This window comes from Anser cygnoides, chromosome 4 (assembly GCF_040182565.1).
Source record: "Anser cygnoides isolate HZ-2024a breed goose chromosome 4, Taihu_goose_T2T_genome, whole genome shotgun sequence".
Classification (NCBI taxonomy): domain Eukaryota; kingdom Metazoa; phylum Chordata; class Aves; order Anseriformes; family Anatidae; genus Anser; species Anser cygnoides.
In genome coordinates this window covers 57,653,896-57,673,384 of record NC_089876.1, presented here as the reverse complement: position 1 = coordinate 57,673,384, position 19,489 = coordinate 57,653,896, and the positions used below count along the sequence as shown (strand labels likewise).

The 19,489-nt window shown below is 34.2% G+C and overlaps 1 protein-coding gene across 13 annotated transcripts in view; it reads right to left on the bottom strand.

Annotated features, from left to right (window-relative positions):
* TENM3 (teneurin transmembrane protein 3) overlaps positions 1-19,489 on the bottom strand; it is a 1,343,587-nt gene that overhangs the window by 1,130,879 nt on the left and 193,219 nt on the right. For all 13 annotated transcript variants that reach the window (XM_066996182.1, XM_048078283.2, XM_066996188.1 and 10 more), the window contains exon 3: positions 3,995-4,047. The gene's annotated coding sequence lies outside the window, so the exon portion shown is untranslated. The remainder of the gene's footprint in view (positions 1-3,994; positions 4,048-19,489) is intronic.

Genomic DNA, 19,489 nt, shown 5'->3' with positions numbered 1-19,489 from the left:
ACAGACAGGTACAGGATTCTGGAGTATAGTAAGTAGAATGCATATTAATTGTGCCCTTCAAGGCAAAATCACCTATTACATTTTTAAAAAGGTAACCTCAATGCTATTTCCTACAGAAAGAAACAAGATCAAGGTTTAGTCACCCAAATCACTTGGTAGCATTAAGTTTAAGCCCTGAGAGGATTATAAATCCTGTCACTTCACTGTCATTTTCACTACACCCTAGGATATCCTAATGACTACCTATATGTAACTCTCTACTCCTGATTGTGGATCTCACTCTCAGGTACTTAACTCTTTTCATGCACTATAGAAGGAATACAGAACTGCAGCTGGTTCTGACTGTTATGTATTGTAATGCCTAAGCATGTTTATGGACTTTGCCCAAAGTCATTTTGTCTGCTAAATGACATCATCTCCTAAGTCACATTGATTTTTCTTGAAACTGGGCTCCCAAGTCACTTCAGTACCTTGAAAACCACTACATAAGTCTGTCAAGAGATTCTAATTTGCTAAGCCACAAACAGTTTATCTCTGTCCCGTCACAAAAGCTACTTCTGTCTTAAAGAGAGAGAATTAGTCACATAACTGAAAATGGCAGTGGTGGGAACAGTATTTTTTTTTTCTACTACAAACATACCTGCTTGGCAAATGAGGCTTTAAACAAAATATATGGGACATGTTTGAATTTAGAATTCTTGCTAATGCATAGACAGTAAATAACCAATAATGGAAATGCTCTAGTAGTTAATAGATGTGCCTTCAGGGAGAAAAAACAACTCAGGCAATAAGCCATGTCATAAATAAGTATTTAAAATGTATGCCCTCAAGCCATTTCCATCACATTTTACCAATAAGAACAATATTTGAAATGTTCTCTATAGAGGGTTTTGGCCTAAAACATAACAGAGTTGTGCTGAATTGTGCTACAAAAAGTAGGATTAAAATAAATATTTATTTTTATTTTTCAATTTTCTACTGAAATCCAGAAAAAGGCTCTATCAATATTTTTTGGAAATGTAAAATGAAACAGGTTTTCAAACTGTTTTGTACATTGAAATGGCTACAAACTGCTTCACTATGCTAATGGAATTCAGAGGGATAGGGAGCTATCTTCTTTGGGAATAACTGCTCTCAGGATTAAAACAGCACCAGTGAAATAATTCACTGCATTGAAATTTACTCATTTTACTTTAAAACTTCTGTAAAACTTTGCATGTCTCATAATTGCTGAAGAAAGAAGAAAAAAATAGGTTGCTGTAACTACTTTACCATATATAGCGTGCCCATCCTTGTATTCTGTGCACTTATGAGATAATATGAAAAATGGAGTAGAGTGACACTTGCCCTTTCCTGTCCCTGTCTTTGGTTTATAGCACTGCTGTCAATACTAGTCTTGTTCAAGGAAGAGTGCAAGACTGTGCTTAACTGTTTTAAGCACCTCATGTGACAGGCTTGAAAGGTTCCATTCCTTTTATCTCTTGTCCTTGTTTCCTGTCACTTACATATTGTATACATGTAGCATTAGTATTCGTGGGGGGAAATATATCCATTTGTATCAAAGCATAACTGCATGGAATAAATATACCTTATATCAGTTCTTTTTCATTTGAGTACTGCATGGAAACAATATTAATTTAATGTATACCCTAAAATAAACCCAATATTTGGGAAATAATACAATGTATAAATTGCAGTCATGCCCGAGATGTACAGGGTAGTAAAAATTGATGGCAATTTTTCTATCCCAATTAGAATAATTTATAATATACAATACATCCTGTCAGGTACAATGTGCTGATATCTTAACATGAAAGGACAAAAAGAGTAATACATAACAATAAACTCCCAGGACAATATCAATTAACACTGCCAGAATAAGCATTCTTATTACTTATCTTACTAGAGTGGCTTATTTAATAAACAAAAGAAGACCTCTCATGAGGATTGGAATGTCATTAGTTTTATTCTTCCCTTCACCTCCTATGCTGTATAGGGCTTTTTTCCTATGGTTAGCTGTACCTGTCAGAAATATGGTATGCATTTTCTTCTGATGTTTTATGTCCTTTAGTGATGTTTTTCCTGGGCATCCTCAGCAGCATTCAAATAGGACCTTGGAGTATGTCACTCTCTCTTTTCCGTCTTTCTATTTCTTTTTTTTTTCTTTCTTTTTTTTTTTTTTAGTAGCGTATATTTTTACTTCTAACATGCATTTTTGGAACTTTCACTGAAATATTTTCACTCAGCCAACACTTTTTAAATCCTGGCAAGATCAAAGTCTATCTCAGGTACTTGGGAAAGTAACAAGTTACCTCATCAATTATATTTCTGTATATACAAGTCCTGAAAAGAGAAAGGGAAAATGGAACAAACTTGGCACACAACATATCTGCCATACACACACACAAAAGTCAGCCTTTTTGTAATATTATGACTTCCTTCATAATTTCCAAAGCATAGTAGGCTACAGAATATCTGGAGTTTTCTGATGAATCTAAGCATTGCGGGTTCATTGGAAGAAGAAAAAAAAGGAGAGTTAGGTAGCAAAATGAGAATAGTTTCTATGTCTCACAGGACTCTGGGATTTCAATCAAGAAGAAAAAGAGATTTCTAAAGGAATTTTTGAAATGAAAGCCTTAAAAAACATATCAAATTCATAAGAGTACTGGAGTCAGAATAGTGAAAGGCTGAACATTTCAGGCATTCTTCTGGGATACAAGTCCTTTGTCTATGAGACCCTATTTTGGATCTCACTGTCTTCTGAGTCGAGCCTCTGAGTTTTTCACTCAGAATAGATTCTCCATCCTAACCATTAGCATTTTCTCTCAAGAAACGCCCAACCCACATAATTTTGTGCTATAAAAAATCATGTACTCAGATCACATTTGGCAGAATCCCCAGAAACATGTGGAACTCTTTCAGAACTTCTCCCTTACATACATGAACGCAGAGGAAAAAAAAAATAATATATATATATATATATACACTTAATAGTGTCTGTAATTCAGATGCCATGTATTAGGAGGCTGAGGTAATTATGGAACCAATTTTTTGTTTATTTTTGGAAAAAGAAATGGCTATGTTGAAATTTATGGCTAAACATTAATTAATACAGGATTTTCTATCCCCATCAGTGTATGCATAAAAGCATGGTGGGCTTTTAAAGTTTGCAGTGTTTTTAAACAAGAACAATAAGTTACTGTTCTTGGTTTCTGTCTTGTTAGTAAATCCAAACTTAGAGCAGACCACAGTGTTAATAGTATCTCCTCTAACTTGATGACTTACAAATAACAATTTTAGTGAATCCTTGTATCCGATGGCAAGCAATAATCTCTGTATAGGGGGGACAATATGGAACAATTTAACAGTTATTCAACTACTGCTACTGGAGAGGTAGCTAAAGACCAATAAAGAACCACAAAAAACAGTCTGTACATGCTAGTACTGAGTCATGTCGCACAAATAAAAGTAAAAAATGTATTATGAAGCTAAAGAGCTCTCAAAATTAATTAAATGCTTAGAACTGAAGTCAAACATATTTCTTATAAGAGTGAAAGTTGTATCAGTGACAAATAAAATGTTAACAAGTTGTCATATTCTAAAAAAAAAATATTCTATCCTAAACATTTGAAAAAGTCTAGTCGTTTAACAGTATTCTTTTAATCTTGCCCAAAGAAAAATACGATAAAAATGTACCATGCTTGTAATATTTTATTTCCATATATGAAGCCTTTTTTCTGTAGTTATCAAATTAATTATCCTTTCTAAGTAGAGAAAAGTGAAAATTTGTCTTTTTTATGTAAACACAGATTCACAAACAGGAAGTCTAATTCTGTGTTGATTAATACTATCTATACTTTTTCTGACTACAAAGTCTACAGTCTACAATGCGATCCCGTAGATAGTCAGAAAGAATTAACATTCTCCATTTTCTTTTATAGCTGATAAACCAGAAGGAATGAACATTTGAAGTATTATTTAAGGAGGTCCTTACCTTTGAAATGTGCTGCAGTTCCTTCTGGTGATCTACTGAAATGGAGTATTTACCTGTTATAAAGAAGATAAGGTATTATTAGTGATATCTCAGAATGCACAGCTAGGGTAAATCACCTTCATTAGTTAGTTAAATATATATAGATTAATGTTAATTACTTTCCCCTCACTGATTTTCATCAAGAAAACCGCAGGGTTTGGGAAAGGTAGTATGCTCTTAGAATTGCAAAAAATGTAAAAGAAATATGCTTGATGTGATTCAGGTAGTTCATGAAAGCTGACCTCCTACTTGTTTTTACATTTATGGGCAAACAGCTCACCTTTAGTAATCTTAAGCATATTTCAGTGCTTGTTTTATGAGGTATCTACACAATTTTCTACAGTATCTGGAATCCAAGTGACTATATCCACAGAGATTTTAATTGTCCAGCATTTCTTCTATTTCGCTCCTTTTCTGTTCATCCCCTGACTCTTGTTTAGCACTTATGTTTTAAGTTCTGACAGGCAGGGGACACTTTTTCTTTCTCTGACTGAACAACAGAGGTTCATGCTCTGAGGTTTTACAGCAATAAATACATAAAAAACAAATGCCACGTACAAGTTAGCATAAGATAGTAAGCCACGGTGCATACAAGGAAAGAGTTAAAAAAAAAAAAAAACTTTTACTAATCATTCATGTTTGCTATTTAGTGTTCCAATAACAAAAAAGTTCATTAGTTTTTTTGTACTACAGAAGGTGAAAATTAACTTACATACAAATCTACTTCCAAATCTCATGGGCTAAAACCAACTTATTTCTCATTCTTTTCATGACTAAAAAAATCATAGAACACATATTTCTTAGAAATCTCTCCTTATTTCCAGTTAAGTTTTAGCATTCGGAGGTATATCCTGATAGAGTGGAAGTCCCATAAATGCAGCTTTTTGATAAGAGCACATGAAATTTACTGCCTCACGTCAGTGCTTCTATTGTTTTTCATTTATTTTCATCACTGCAAAACTACAGGAATGATAACTGAAACTTTCCTTTTGTCTTTGATGGGAAAACATGAAATAATACCCCCAAGATCGCATATGCGTATGATAGCAATGTTTCACTATGTCCTTGAAGCATAATTTTCAGGAAGAGTATGTTGGCAAAAAGTATGCTGTTTTTATTGCTGCCACTAAAGAAGTTTTACTGACAGTGCTCACAGAGTTTCATTGTAGAAAAAAATGAAGTAGATGAGAAAGTATAAGGAAGTGTGAAAAAATATCTTTTTTGTAAAGATAAGGCAAAGACAAAAATTTTTCACTCTTTCCTATAGTATTTAAAATCACCTGGTTTGTAAAAGCTTTGATGCTTTCAGAAACGCACTATAAAACAAATGATATTGCAGTTCAATAGATTTTAATTTTAAAACTTCTTTCAAAGTTAAGTTAGCATAAAAACATGAAAATGAGAAGCAACCTGCAAATAAAGTAAGTATGCTGTAGTAAAAATGGAGTAGATTTACAAACCTACTCTGTGTCACTAAGTCAGCCTTGACAATGTCAAATACAACCTGCTCATTACCTGAAATAGCTTTTTTTCTGTATTTTTAGAGTATTCCTAATTTATGGAATACCTATCATTTTTCACATTAATAACATATTTAACAGCTACTGAATACTGCAGAATAAGAAAATACTGAGCTGAATCCTCAAATATACACAGACACCAAAGCCAAGTGAATGTTAGAATTTGGTGTAGGAGCATCGCTCTGAGGTTTTCATATTTACCCCAAGCTGACTAAGTAACAAATAACCAACCATGCAAGTACTTTAAATCAGCAACTATTTTGTTGCCTGCAAGCCTTGAAAAATAAATGCTTACACAAATGTGGAAATTTACTTATTCCATAAAGTTTAAAATTTGACTATTTAAATTCTCTGCACTTGTCTATCGATTCAAATCAGTCAGCCTTAAGCCTTACAACTTCTTCTTGTGTATGCAATGATCATCTGAAGTGGCTTCTGAGTAGTAGATAATTGCTTATTTATGGAAGTGCAGAAAAGATAGCTACATATATACTCAGCCAAGTTATTCTGTCTAAAGAGTAAGCACCAAAATAATGTGTTGTAATCTGAAGGATAATATATAGAAAATCATGTAAGGATATGCTGAAAAACAGACAGCCTGGGAAATTCACGCTTTTTTTGGCTGTTTTCTTATTTAAAAAGAAGGTCTTTTTAATGGAAGCTACCTTCTCTTTTCAGTCACCTTCTCTAATAGGTGAGTTCCCAAGCCTTTCCCATAGATCATTGCTGTAATAAAAGCCTTATTTCTTTCCCCAACAAAGACCTACTCAAAAGAGAAGAGGCATAGTAAAGGAAAACTCCAGAACAATCTTGTTTCTTTCTTGTTTTCACATGTTCTTGCAATTCTTGTTCTGTATAGAGGTTTCCCTTTAATAAATAAATAAATGTACATCTCAGACAAAAGTAAGTGTTACTGCTTGTTCAATGTCAATGCCATACTGAAAGCACTATAAATTCCATCTCTATTTTGACTTTCTGCCTGCTGTGTCTTTTACTGACTATTTGGTATTGTCATTGATGTTCTTCCATTTTGGGGTACTTGGGTTTATTTTTATAGGAAACTGAAAGGATATTTTTATTGCAAATATTGACTGATCTTTTGCTGTTCTCACTGTAAGGAAATATGACTGTTCCAAACAGTACATGTATTATACAAGCATGTACTGCTAGGTAAATGGAGAGGAACTTGACACATCCTTGTATTATCCAAAGTGATTAATAGCTGTAATTCAGGTAGCAAACATCCTATTCTAACATTGCTCTGTTGAAAAAGATGTTCATAGAATTGAGGGACAGCACAGATCTGAAGATTGCTGAATTAAATATGTTACCATGGTAGCCATTCACTGCAAACTGTATCGGGGAAGAACAGACAAAAAGATATTTCCAAAACATTACCCAGTTCTTCTGTCTTTAGATGTTTTGATGAGTTATTGAAGTGTTATTTCAGAATCTGCTAATCTATATTACTTTTCCTAACTACTTTCATTCTATGTACTGTAATATGCAATGTCTACCAAAGCAGTTGGTCCTGGATGACCAGGAACTTATGTATCTACAGGTGAAAGACCTGTTCAGTGTAAGTTTTTGAAATACAGCATTATTAAATATATAGATTTTATTATTATTATTATTGCCAGTCTTTAGAGTGCATCACAGAGTCTGTCTTTTCTCCATCATTAAAAAGGAGAACTGAGAGACAGAAAGCTCTGGATATGTGATGTGGGACACTAGAAGGTGACTGCTATCAGTGTTTGTAATGGAACATTTATAACACTGTACAGGCCTTTTCACTGCACATACAGCATCCTAACAGTTTGTCAGTAACGCCAAAAGTTGAAACAACTTGTATTTATTTTATTGCATTTTAAAGTTTGTTTAATTTAGAATTATCCAAATCATTTAAGCAACTGACACCATATTCAAATTTCCACACCTATCCTAATCATAACACATCTGTTCTTGCATTACACTTTACTTGTAATGAAAATAAGAAAAATAGAACCATTATTTTCAAATTTATCCTTAACTTCTCAGAGAAATCTTTATCATTTTGATCAATGCTAATTCTAGTTCTTTTATATTTATGGTGAGATTAATAGGCAAATCTGTCTAAGGGACTCAGTCAGAACTAATCAGAGTAAACCTGTTTCAGCAGCTGTCAACAGAAGGATCATTTTGTGATAGATCAGATACTAACCACCAGACTGAAAAGCTTGAATGTATATTTCATTTTACTTCTTAAGTCTTTCTCTGTTTTTGCATAAGCTTTCTAATTTTTCTGTCTAACCTTTTCTCTGTTATAAATGAAAACTGGCATGTATTCCATCAGATACTATTCTAAACGTGATAATGTTTAGAACGTTTTGGAAATGAAAAACATAATAGTGGTAGCGCATATTATTATATTAATATCTTTGGGCAACAGTTTTAGACTCAGCAGAAGATAACAAATATTCAATGTTTAGCCAGGTACTGACTTTTGGATCAAAAAAAAATCTGAAAATTGAAAATCTGAAAGGACCTTACTCTCTCTCTAAAATGAAGAGTGACAAATAAAGGTACTTGCTAAAATATATATATATATATGTCTATAAAGAAAGAAGAGGCATCCATTCATTCACTCACCCTTTCTTCCTTCTCTGCTGCCCAGACCTTCCACCTCCCAGCAGACACCACCTCCCTGTTCTGCTTATACACACTTATTAGTGCAGCCAATCTATCCCAATTATGTTTTTCACTCTTGGGCTACCTCAGTTTCCATAGGCAAGTTTTCTTTTAAACCTTTTTTTTTTTTTTTTCCCTTTCTTAGTGCATATCCTCAATGCAGTGACCAGAAGAGAAAAGCCTTGCAGCACTTTTCTGTAACTTTCTAAACAATCAGTTTCATCAGACCTGTTAGCACCAAAGGCATGTAACTCCTTTGCAGCCCTCAACAATTCTGCGGCAATTGGCTTTGTATATACTGAGATTGCAGAAGAATCACTACTTACTGCTTTGCTTGCCCCACTGCAGTCAACTAATGTGTGTGAATGCACTGACATACTGAGTGACACGATGTGGAATAACAAGAAAACAAGCAGAGAGAACCAGCCGTAAAAATTCACAGTTTACAGCATAGCAGATAACACATTTAAAAATAATGAACATTAAATAATTGTCAACAATTTCAAACAGATATAATTTACCATCATAAGACATTTAAAGAAATTAAGATCTTGACAGCTTACCACTCTGTATTTTTGAGAAGATTAGAAATAAAATTGATAATAATAGTACAAGCACCATAATTTGGATTTACATAAAGCCTTTGATAATGTCTCAAATGATAGTCTTCATCTTAAACAGAAAGCAGGAAAGAATCAGGTTAAACACGGGAACAGATAAAGAACTGATTAAAGTAAAGTGATTAGAAAGTAAAGTGTTGAAAAGGGTCACGGGGGAGTCAGTCCTCAGATCTTTATTGCTTCTAATCTACATAAATTACCGAGATAGAGAAACTAGCTGTAGAATTTCCAAATGCACTGATGACTTACAACTGAAATGCAGTAGTAAGTGGAAAGCAAAGGAATTAAAATGATAATTCCCCCTGGAAAATGGTTTACATATGAAAGGTAAAACAAAATTTAAGAATGAAAAATACAACATGCAAAGCATTCTTTGTTTTTCATTACCAAAGTACAAGACGTCTGTTTATAAATACTATCACACAAACTTCAGGGAATCTATTTGAACCTGTCCACATAACAGGAAAACTAAGCGAATGGGAAGCAACTTCTGTATATTGCTGTTCTAGAGCAGAAGAAAGCAATTCAGAAAAACCTTATGATCATACCACTTGCAGTTGCATCACTATAGTACAATAATAACTACAACCCCATCCCTTTCCCCTTAGAAGTTTCAAAGTGGAGAAAACACAACAAAGGAAGACCCCCTTTACACTAACACTACCAAATAACAGAAAACTAAAAAGATTTCCATTGAAGTTGTTGTTGCCATTTTTTGTATCTCCTAATTTTTCATCCCCAATAAAATGTAATAGCCATTTAGCTCTAGTGGAAACAAGGAGAAAATAAGCCACATTACTCCACACAATGAGAAATTACCCTTTTGGACATTATTATGTGGGTTTTTTTTGTTTGTTTGTTTTTTAATTTACACACAGTAAATTAGCATATAAATGCTGAGGATTAGACTTCCAGGAAAACATCGTATATTAATGGTCAGATAAATACTACGACCCAGTGCTAAATATTATAATCTAGTCAAAATGCATGGAAAGCTTAAGCTAAGCAGTCATAACATAGATGTTGGAGATGAGTAACAAGAGCCCCCTTGTAGGAAGTCAGGTATGATGCTGCTCACCATCACTGCCATTTGCTCCATTCACTATGCTACAGAAATATTGTTATAATTAGGTTATTTGTAGAAAACAAATCTGAAGCCTTTGAAACTGTTACTTATTATATGATAGAAGAGACAATGAACAAAATTTTAGTTTCAAAAATCTGAATATGCACCTACTTAAATTTTCTTATTTTTTTCTGAAACTGATATTTTAGTCTTGGATTCAGTACTGTATATTGCCCCCCCCCATCCAGGTCTCCCTAAGTCATATAATTTCATCTTACTTTGTTTAGAGAGCTGTCAGAAATAAAAAAAAAAAAAGAAAAAAAAAAGGAGTGACTGGAACAGAAATGGCAACTCTCAAAAGAAGAAAGCAAAGAAAACAAGAAGAAGAATTGCTCTAAGCTTTATTTCTTATATGCAATGCAGATTTATAATTACATGTACATATGGTCCTCAAGACAGCTGCATAAAGACAATGGATTTGTAAGGGTCTATAGTGTGGATAAAATTGCATTCCTATGTCTGTTTGAATGGTAGCTGAAGTGATAATTTTACGTTCAGCTGCCTCAAATATTTTTATACGCAACACATAAAAAATTAACATCAGGGGATATTTGTATCAGGGTACCCAGTTGATAATAAGGGGAGATCCATTTACATATAGGGAGAAGTAAAGAGAAAGAAAGAGAAGGAAATTAACAGTCATTCTATTTTATTGCTGTACATCTAGTTTTTCATTATTTGGTTAATGAATTTAATATATCTCTCTTAGAGCCCACCATTTTAGAAATGCTTTCAGTTTGATAGACAGTTTGATATCTAATATAGATGGTTTCTATATTTAGCATTCCATTGCTAGTACTTGGTTTGGTTTTTAAAGGTCATTAATGTTATTGATTACATTAATTTGAAAGCTTCTTGAATAACACAGAAAATTAATGTAAAATGAACAGCTGCATAAGCTGACAACACACTAAATTGCTGTGGTCTTCAGAGATGACTCCTCCTGGGGATTTCCCCCATCAATCAGTTCAGCACAGCAAGAGTAAAAGAGCCCTAATAGAAACTTTCACTTTCACATTTATATGTTCTAGTAAATAGAAAAAAATTGATCATTCTTCCTTCACTGTTATTAGTGACATCCAGCAACCATATAGCTACCTGGAGAAGACCAGGGAGTGCCTAGATAACAAAAGCAAGTCTTTTTAGCCTTTCTGTACTTAATGCTAAGTACAAGATATAAGCAGTGTGATAATTTATGGCATACTAAATTTTATGAATCTAGTTTATCTGAGGCTTAGCATTTGTTTAAGAAGGTAAAATATTCAAGAATTCTCCCTCGATTTTCAGTTTGGCCCAGTGATAAAAGCTTCAATTTCAGACATACCACATTCCAGAAAAAACTAGATGATCTTGTAAGACCATCTTGTGATATCTAGCCTTGGTCTTCTAAACAGGACCAGATAATCACTAAAGAACAGATGTTACGTATCATACACACAATATGTGTTAATAAAGCTTTTAGGGAAAGTATTTTATAATAGAATTCCAAGTAGCAAGCCTGTGCATTTCCCTTTACATACATCTTTGGCTATTTGAAAGACTGTAGACAGGGTAATGCCTTAAAGTTAGAGGACTTCTTAGCTGTGCTGTTTTTAATACGTGGATTTATGAACTTATAAAGTCTAGCTACTTATAAGTGCCAAGTTTTTTTGTTGTTGTTGTTTTTTGTTTTGTTTTGTTTTGTTTAATATTATAGCACCATATTACAGAATTATTGCAGATAATTATGGGGGTAAGCATTATCCTATGTTAAAGGGAACAGCCTGTGTACTTACCACTATAATTAGGATCAATTAAACCAGCAGTCTAGACTGACATCTACACTGTGCAGAAATAATCCATCAGCAACTATTTTGTGATGTAAACAGTGTATTTGTTCTTTGTTTCACCTTTCTGGCATGAGTTTTTGTTTGATTGTTTGCCATTTACTCGTTTTCTGATTCATTTTTGGAAGTGAATATGATTCTTCAATAATGAAGAGTGCTCGGTCAGCTTTTATAGGCAAGGACTGCTACTACTACTTTGCTTCTGGGATTTTATGCTTTATAGGAGAGGGATACACTTAATAAAAGTAAAATATAGCAACTTGTTTCATCACTTGATCTGATGCTAATAAACCCTGCAAGGATTATGTTCTTATTATGCTCCTATGTTCTGACTATTATGTTCTTACGATTACTCCCTAAAAACTCAGCTCTGTTATTCCCAATTCTTATAAATCATATCAAGGTTAAAACTACAAGTTCATCTGAGTAAGCATACTTACAAAAAGAAGTGTAAGTGAATCTCCTGAAGATCACCTAGAAAAAGTGTTTGTAGTTGTCATAAAGCATTGTTCTCGTATGCTTGAAAATAATATAAAATCATTTGCTTGTGATAGATGAAACATTAAATACTATTGAGGTGCATAGAAGCACTATAAATTTGCATTTTGCTCCTAGGTTTTCCAGCAATGAATTGTGATGGGGTAGCATTTGTTTAAAACTTGACATGTAACTGAATATTCCTATTCAAATACAAGAATGCTGGGAACACCTTTGCTAGTGGCTGTTTCCTGACTCTTGTGCACACTTTGTATATGAAGGATGACAATAGGAATATTAACATCCCACAGAAGATAGATTCTACTGTGAATTTTGCTACACCAGACTGCAACAATCTTCAAGGGGTTCAAAGAAAGCACCCAAAGCCTTGGAATCCTTCTGGAAGCCAATGCTGTCAAACAAAACCCCTGAAACCTCACAGCTGGCAACTGGATGCAAACGCAGGGGGTAACAAGCAAAACCAAGTAGGTCACAGACAAGACCAAACGGCACCTTCTTTGCTTTCACAGCACTATGTCTGATGGGAATCACACGAGAGCCACACCAAACCACTGCAGTTGCTATTTCAGTACTGCAAATAAAGAAAAGCCTCTTTTTCAGGTGCAAGGAGAGATCCTGAGCACAGAACAATGTAATGAGCTGAAGTTCTCTCAGATTTTTCCTCACAGAAAAGATCTTTATTAGAGCTTTAAGACTAGAGCTTTAAGAATGATAAACTCTGCTGTCAGTGATTCCTGTTGTTCTTCAAGCTGAAAAATATAAAAGGAATATATTAATTCTTTGTCATCATCAGGAAAATATTTATGTCCACTGATCCTGAATGCTGAGCTGAGAAATTTCAATACTTCTCTCGTGAAATTTGCCATTCTATGTAATAATTTCAGCCAAACAGATATTTATAGAAACACTGAGCATCTGTGCTCATCAGCCTCTCTGTATATTGAACTGTACATTTTAAAATCTGAAATTACTTTGAGATGACTTAAACCTAACACTCCACACTTCAACTTCCTCAAACTACTCCTTATGAACTGCAATTGAAGAGCCCCATAAGAGTCATTATAAAAAAGAAAAATATACATAATCTGTTATCCATGTACTGAAGTGGACAGTAATCTCCCTATGCCCAGCAATTGGAAGGATTACAGCTTAAATATACTAAAAGGTTAAAATAGGAAAGCACATAAGAGAGTTTAAGAGCAGTTTATTTCAAGATGCACTTGGCAATCTGTTATGGACCCAGCTGTTTAAAAGCATTTCTTTTGAGCTGTTGGCATAAAAATAAATAGGTTCCTGAACTTCCCTTTGAATTTGATAAAATGCCTCAAGAGGCAAATTTCCATTGCCCCAGTTCAGAAACTATTTCAAGCATTTTTCAGCAAGGGAAAATCTCAGCATACGTATTGGCCTAAAGCTATACATTTGCTTAAATACTACCCTGAATAATCATGTATATTTCATTTCTCCATAAACTAGGAGTAATTTTAATCTGAATCCTACGCTAATAATAATCTTCCAGCAGAAGTTATTCAGTGATCCACAGAACTACAATGTCTGGTTTTCTATGGCTGGACAGATGTTCAGTGTTGTTCAGCTAAAAGTGTTGGCCACCAGGCTTTCTTTCTGCTGTCAAACACAACAAGTACACTGCCAGATCAGAGAATATCCTGTTTTACAGAGATTAATCAATAAAATCCATCTTTTTTTTTTTTAACCTAAACAGTGATTTTCATTAATCTTGTAAGAATCTAATGTTTTTCAGACCTTTACTCAGCTGTCAACTTTGCAGAAAGTAGCTACTAGATTTAAAAGTAAAAGTGATTGAGGACAACACAGGGATCTGATGATAACTTGAGGGCACAAATTAGAAAACTTTGTTAAAAAAGAATCTGATAACAACTAGTTGTAAAGTATTGTTTTGGTAACCATATTAAATTGTTCCTTCCAGATCTAGAAAAGTAAGTCAAAAATCTTGCAATTTAAGTATATTAAATTTACAAAAATGATAAAAGACTTACTTTTGCATAGCAGATAAATTAACTGAAGACTATTAACTATGGAAACTGAAATAAGGCATCATTTTTCCTCCAAAAGTAAGAAATCAAATTTACATTGCCAGCTTAAGTATGCCAGCTAAAGGACATCAAAGTATAATGCATGAACACTTCAGAATGTTATCCACAAGTATTAGATATTGTGGTTTGAATCCTGGGAGATCTGTATCCCTTGCAATCTGCAAATTAATTATAAATTGGCTGATACACCTATGTTATTAGGCTGTGTTAACATTTTGAATGTGTTTGCCCACTTTAACTTCTTTAATGCAAGTCCAGCTACTTTGAAAGAAACAAATTTTGTCAACACTACAGTTGTAAGCTATTTTGTAATAAAGGCCATTCTATGCACATTAATAATACTGACAAGAACAGATGGCAATTATCGCTTTTAACAATTATGTTTTTTTTTCTGTTACTATTAATTACTAAGGCTTAATTTCTGTTGCTATGTCCACTGGGCACCTACGTAAGATGCTAAAAATCTACCCAAATACTTTCATCTTATTGACAGCAACAAAATTCTTACTAAAATTGAAACTTTACTGTCATTTTAATTAACTCATTAGAGATGCATCCAAATTCATCATTATCGATAGCTGGTTTTATGCTTTCCTTACACTATAGTGCTTCATAAAGTGAGCAGCATTCTTCTTGCTAATTGTATAGTTAAAACATCATCTGCTGTATTTAAAAATAGACTTATTCATAAAGTTAATTAAAATATCAGTCATATAAATCACCAGAAAGTTATCTGTAGCTTTATAAGAGTGCTGAAAAAAATCTCTGCTGTTTAAAAACTTAAATCTTTGGCAATAATTTCTGCTCATTGATTGACTAGGAGTAGACAACCAGTCTACTGTCTACCATATTCCCTCTCTCTGGCAGGATGCTTATGTCCAAGTTATGCTGCTGGGTTCTCTTCCACAGTTGCAATAGCAAGGAAAGAAGAAAAACTCCTAAACAGTGTGGACTGCAATAGCCAACACACTTGGCAGGGAGCTGCTTAACCTTTGTCAAAAGTGAACAGCAAAGACAATCTTAAGCAAGCACCCTTCAGGGCCTCTCAACAGCATGCCTGCTTCACTGCCACAAGCTCTTTCAGTTCACAGTTTTTAAGCATTCAGCCAGTGATCTGAAGATAAGTTAAGGATATTGTAGAGTTCAGACCTATATACCTGTAGATACCTAAGCCTGACTACCAACATGTAGTTTCAGCAGTGTGAAAGAAAACCCAACATGGATCTTCCTAAAGCTAGAGAAAAAGATACAATGATGATAACAAACTCTTCTAAGGGTGAACAAAATATGACCCTGGAAGCATGAGACAAAGGGATCCTAGTGGGCCCGTGGGTTGAACACACGGATAGGACAAAGATCTCAGGATATCCCATTCACAGCCAGGCAGATATGGCCTGATATGTGAGCATAAAATGTGATTCTGCCCACTTCGTAACTGTTTGTTTTGTTTTGTTTTGCTTTTAACAATCTCAGCTGGAGCACAGCCCAAACACATACTCTCAGAAATCCTAGCTATTTGGAAAATCCAGGAAAACAAAAAATAAAAGAAAAAAACAACCCTGAGTTTAGGGCTTTGCGTGAATGAAGCAGTCACGAATCCAGTTCTCTGCGAGTGTTGCAAGCACCAATTTCTGGTTTGTTTGGAACGTTGCTCTCTGGTTCCTTGGTGCAGGCACTAGGACTTGCTACATAGGCATAGAATGGATTTTAATTGGATTCCAAGTTGCTGCTGAAGTGTTAAGCTGCTTATGCTCAAACATCTTGGACTGAAATTCACCCTTTGGCCAAGTCTTCCACTGTGCCTAGAGAGCTGATCTAACATCGCGCGCCTCAGGCAGGCGAACTGGCTGGGTGCTTTTCTAAGAGGATCAAGCACTAGGTTAGGTCAGCCAATATGAAAATGTTTTCTCACTGGAAATATATACACATTGGCATAGATCAGTGAGTGCATCAGACTTTCTTTTTTTTTTTTTTTTTTTTCCCACAAAGATTCCTGCAGACAATGTAGACACAGCTGCCAAGTGACGAAAAAAATAAATATCCCTTCACTTCTATTCCTGAATACGTTGACCGCTTCATCTCTTATTTTTCAGAAGAGGACACAGGAAGGATATGACTAAAATGGAATGAGATTTTGATAAAGCAAATCTATTAAAAAAAAAAAAAAAAAAGGCTCGCTTAAAATATATTATGGTTATTCATTCCATATTGCTCATATTGGAACTGACAAAGATTATGTAGGTCAATGGCCTGCAGATGATCTGCCTGAACAGAAAATGAATCTTTTGAAAGCTGGAGCATATACCTGTGCTCAGGAATTATAGATTTCAATCAATAAGATAACTAACACATGAAATGAGTAAGCATAACATACTTGCATCAAGTGGAAACTGGTGAAAAAAATATTAAGGATTAAATTCTAAAATGTATTGTCTCGCACTGAAAGTAAGAGTAAAGGAACCAGAATAACTTCTGTTTCATTACTTGGTAGAGAGAATTTGTAGAAGTGATTTCTACAACATCAGTGAAATGAATACTTTCCACTTTCTGGAAATGCTAGATTAGGCTGAATAATAATAGCTGCATCCTACAGCCCAGGACCGTACCTATAGGCTTCAAACACCTGACAGTTATCAGCGCAGTGGTTTTTATCAAGATAGTATACTTGCTTGAATATATAAACTTGTTGAATTTCCTCCCTATGGAAAAAAAGATACTAGGGCCAGGAATTATGAATTGGAATGTGCCCAGGTAAAGGAGAATTCCCAAGGTCTACACAGTTTAGAAAGCCAAGTCCACTGAGACTTAAAGCTGGGAACAATGTTGGGAGGTTCACAGATCTACTCACCATCATGGTTTTGAGATCACCTCACTGCTCCCCAATTACATTTGGGCATAGAGCCGGCAAATACCAGCTTTATTAGCAGCCAAAAAAAAAAAAAAAAGAAAATTAGGCTAGGATTATCTTTCTATTTTTTTTTTGCAGGATTTCAAGAACAGAAATTTCAAGACATCTTCATATAGATACCTGTACTTGGAGTTCTGCTCAAAAATATTATACAGCATACTGCACACTTATCGCTGGTCTATGAATCACAGGATAGGAGAGCAGAGCTTTTCACTATGTATAAGGCTGCATGAACTAGATCTTCAAAAACAAACTAAACAAAAACAAATAAACAAACAAAAACAGACCAAAAGCATTTTTTTTTCAGCATTTGTTGATGGAAGCTTCTTTCTTACAATAAAATTTGAAATGATTCAAGCAAAAGGAATTCTATCATTGCAAACTAGTTCAGCCTAAACAACTGTTCTGCATCTTGACATATACCATATATTTGCTTTAACTATTATTCTTTATTAGATTTCTTGAAAGCAAATCAGAAAATCCTCTTCCATTACTGTTGTAATTAGTTTATACAGATGTAGTGGTCAGTAAATGACCCCTAGGCTATATTTTGAGGCAAGATAATGACAGAGTCTCTGCTGTGGCTGTGAGACCTTTGCTATGTCTGCTGAGCTATTATGAAATGGCTGGCTTCCATCTGGTGAAAATTGTGAACTTGAAATTGTTGGGGAGGATTCTAAATAAATACAAGAGAAGCCTGAATGGATTTGTAAAGTAGCTTTGGAAATATCTTTTATAATGCTCTCAAACTTAAGTAGACAATCTAGCATCCTTAAACATTTGAGATACTGATATAACTTCATTCAAGACTCTTGTTTACATGGTTGGTTTCAGGAATTTTAAGGGGCAGTACAGTGTGCTATTCTGTCAAGACATTTTCTTACACAGTGCAATTCTTCGCTGGTAAGGTTTCGTGTGATATTACAAATCAGCTTTAATATGATTCTGGAAATATAGCTAGGGTACAAAGCTAATTATTCTCAGTCTATTAATACTGCGATTAATTTGAGTCAATCTGATTTCACACTCTTTCTTATAGCTCCATGTAATCATCCCAGTGTTCTCTGACATTGTTTGAATGGCTATAAAAGGCAAAGCAGACTAAGTCCAAAAGCATCTAACCTCTATTTGACATCAGTCACCACATGTTAACATAAAAGGGTGACAGCCAGAGCAGCAAAGACAATTTGGTAAATGTTATACTTATTAATTCTGTTGTTCAGATTGTAAGATTTTCCCTCTTTACAAATAAAAAAAAAAAAAAAAAGTAAAAATTAATATGTAGAGAAAAAAAAATCTGAAAAATTCAATCTCCTGGGTCAAGAAAAGTGAAAATATTGTACTAAAGTCAGTTAGCGCAACCTTCTTTAGAAATTGAAAGAATCTTAATATTTTTCATTTAACAATATTTTCATATTGGCAGCTATGTGTTTTGAGCTTACACTTGGGCTGAAAAATGGCCTAATACACTGAAGGAAATTTACTGATACTTAAAATGCTAGTCACTATGCAGCAATTTATGTAACGGAGAGTACAAAGGAAGCATGGGAGTCTATACTACATCTAGTATAGACCAGATATTTATAAGAGGGTGGTCTGAGTACCTCAGCCAGAAGCAATGAGATAATCACAAACACCGTGTAGTTCATTGGACTTGGGAATCAAATGGCAATTATTTTTATGAGACAAGGCTTGCATAAATAGCTTAAAATGCAATAAGAAAGTTTGCACTAAGATTTTATTTCAAGAGTGCAGTTCCTGAAACATGTCATGATAATTAACAAAACATTAAACTCTTCCAGAAGATACAGAAATATTTCCCCAAGATTTCTAAATTAAATTTAGGACTGACCTAACATCTCCATGATTTTAGTAGCCTGTGGAACTTACCATTGTTTTGGCAATATTTGATGAGGTAGAGGAGCTTCTATCAATTCCACATGCTTCTAGAAGTATTAACTGCTTTCTGGAATTTTAATTTAATTAAGAAATACAAATACACTTTAAAACGTTCCAGTTTAAAGACAAAGAATCTGTAGCCTGAAAATGTGATAAACCTGGGTGAAATACATGTACATTGGTGCATGTTTCTTATGACCAAACTGGATCCGAGTTATATGAAAGAACTTGGGCAAGAAATACTCTGTCAAATCTCCGTGTAAAGTGCTATTAGTCTCGGAACACCAGACTGTTTTGGACAAGATTTTGTTTGCTTT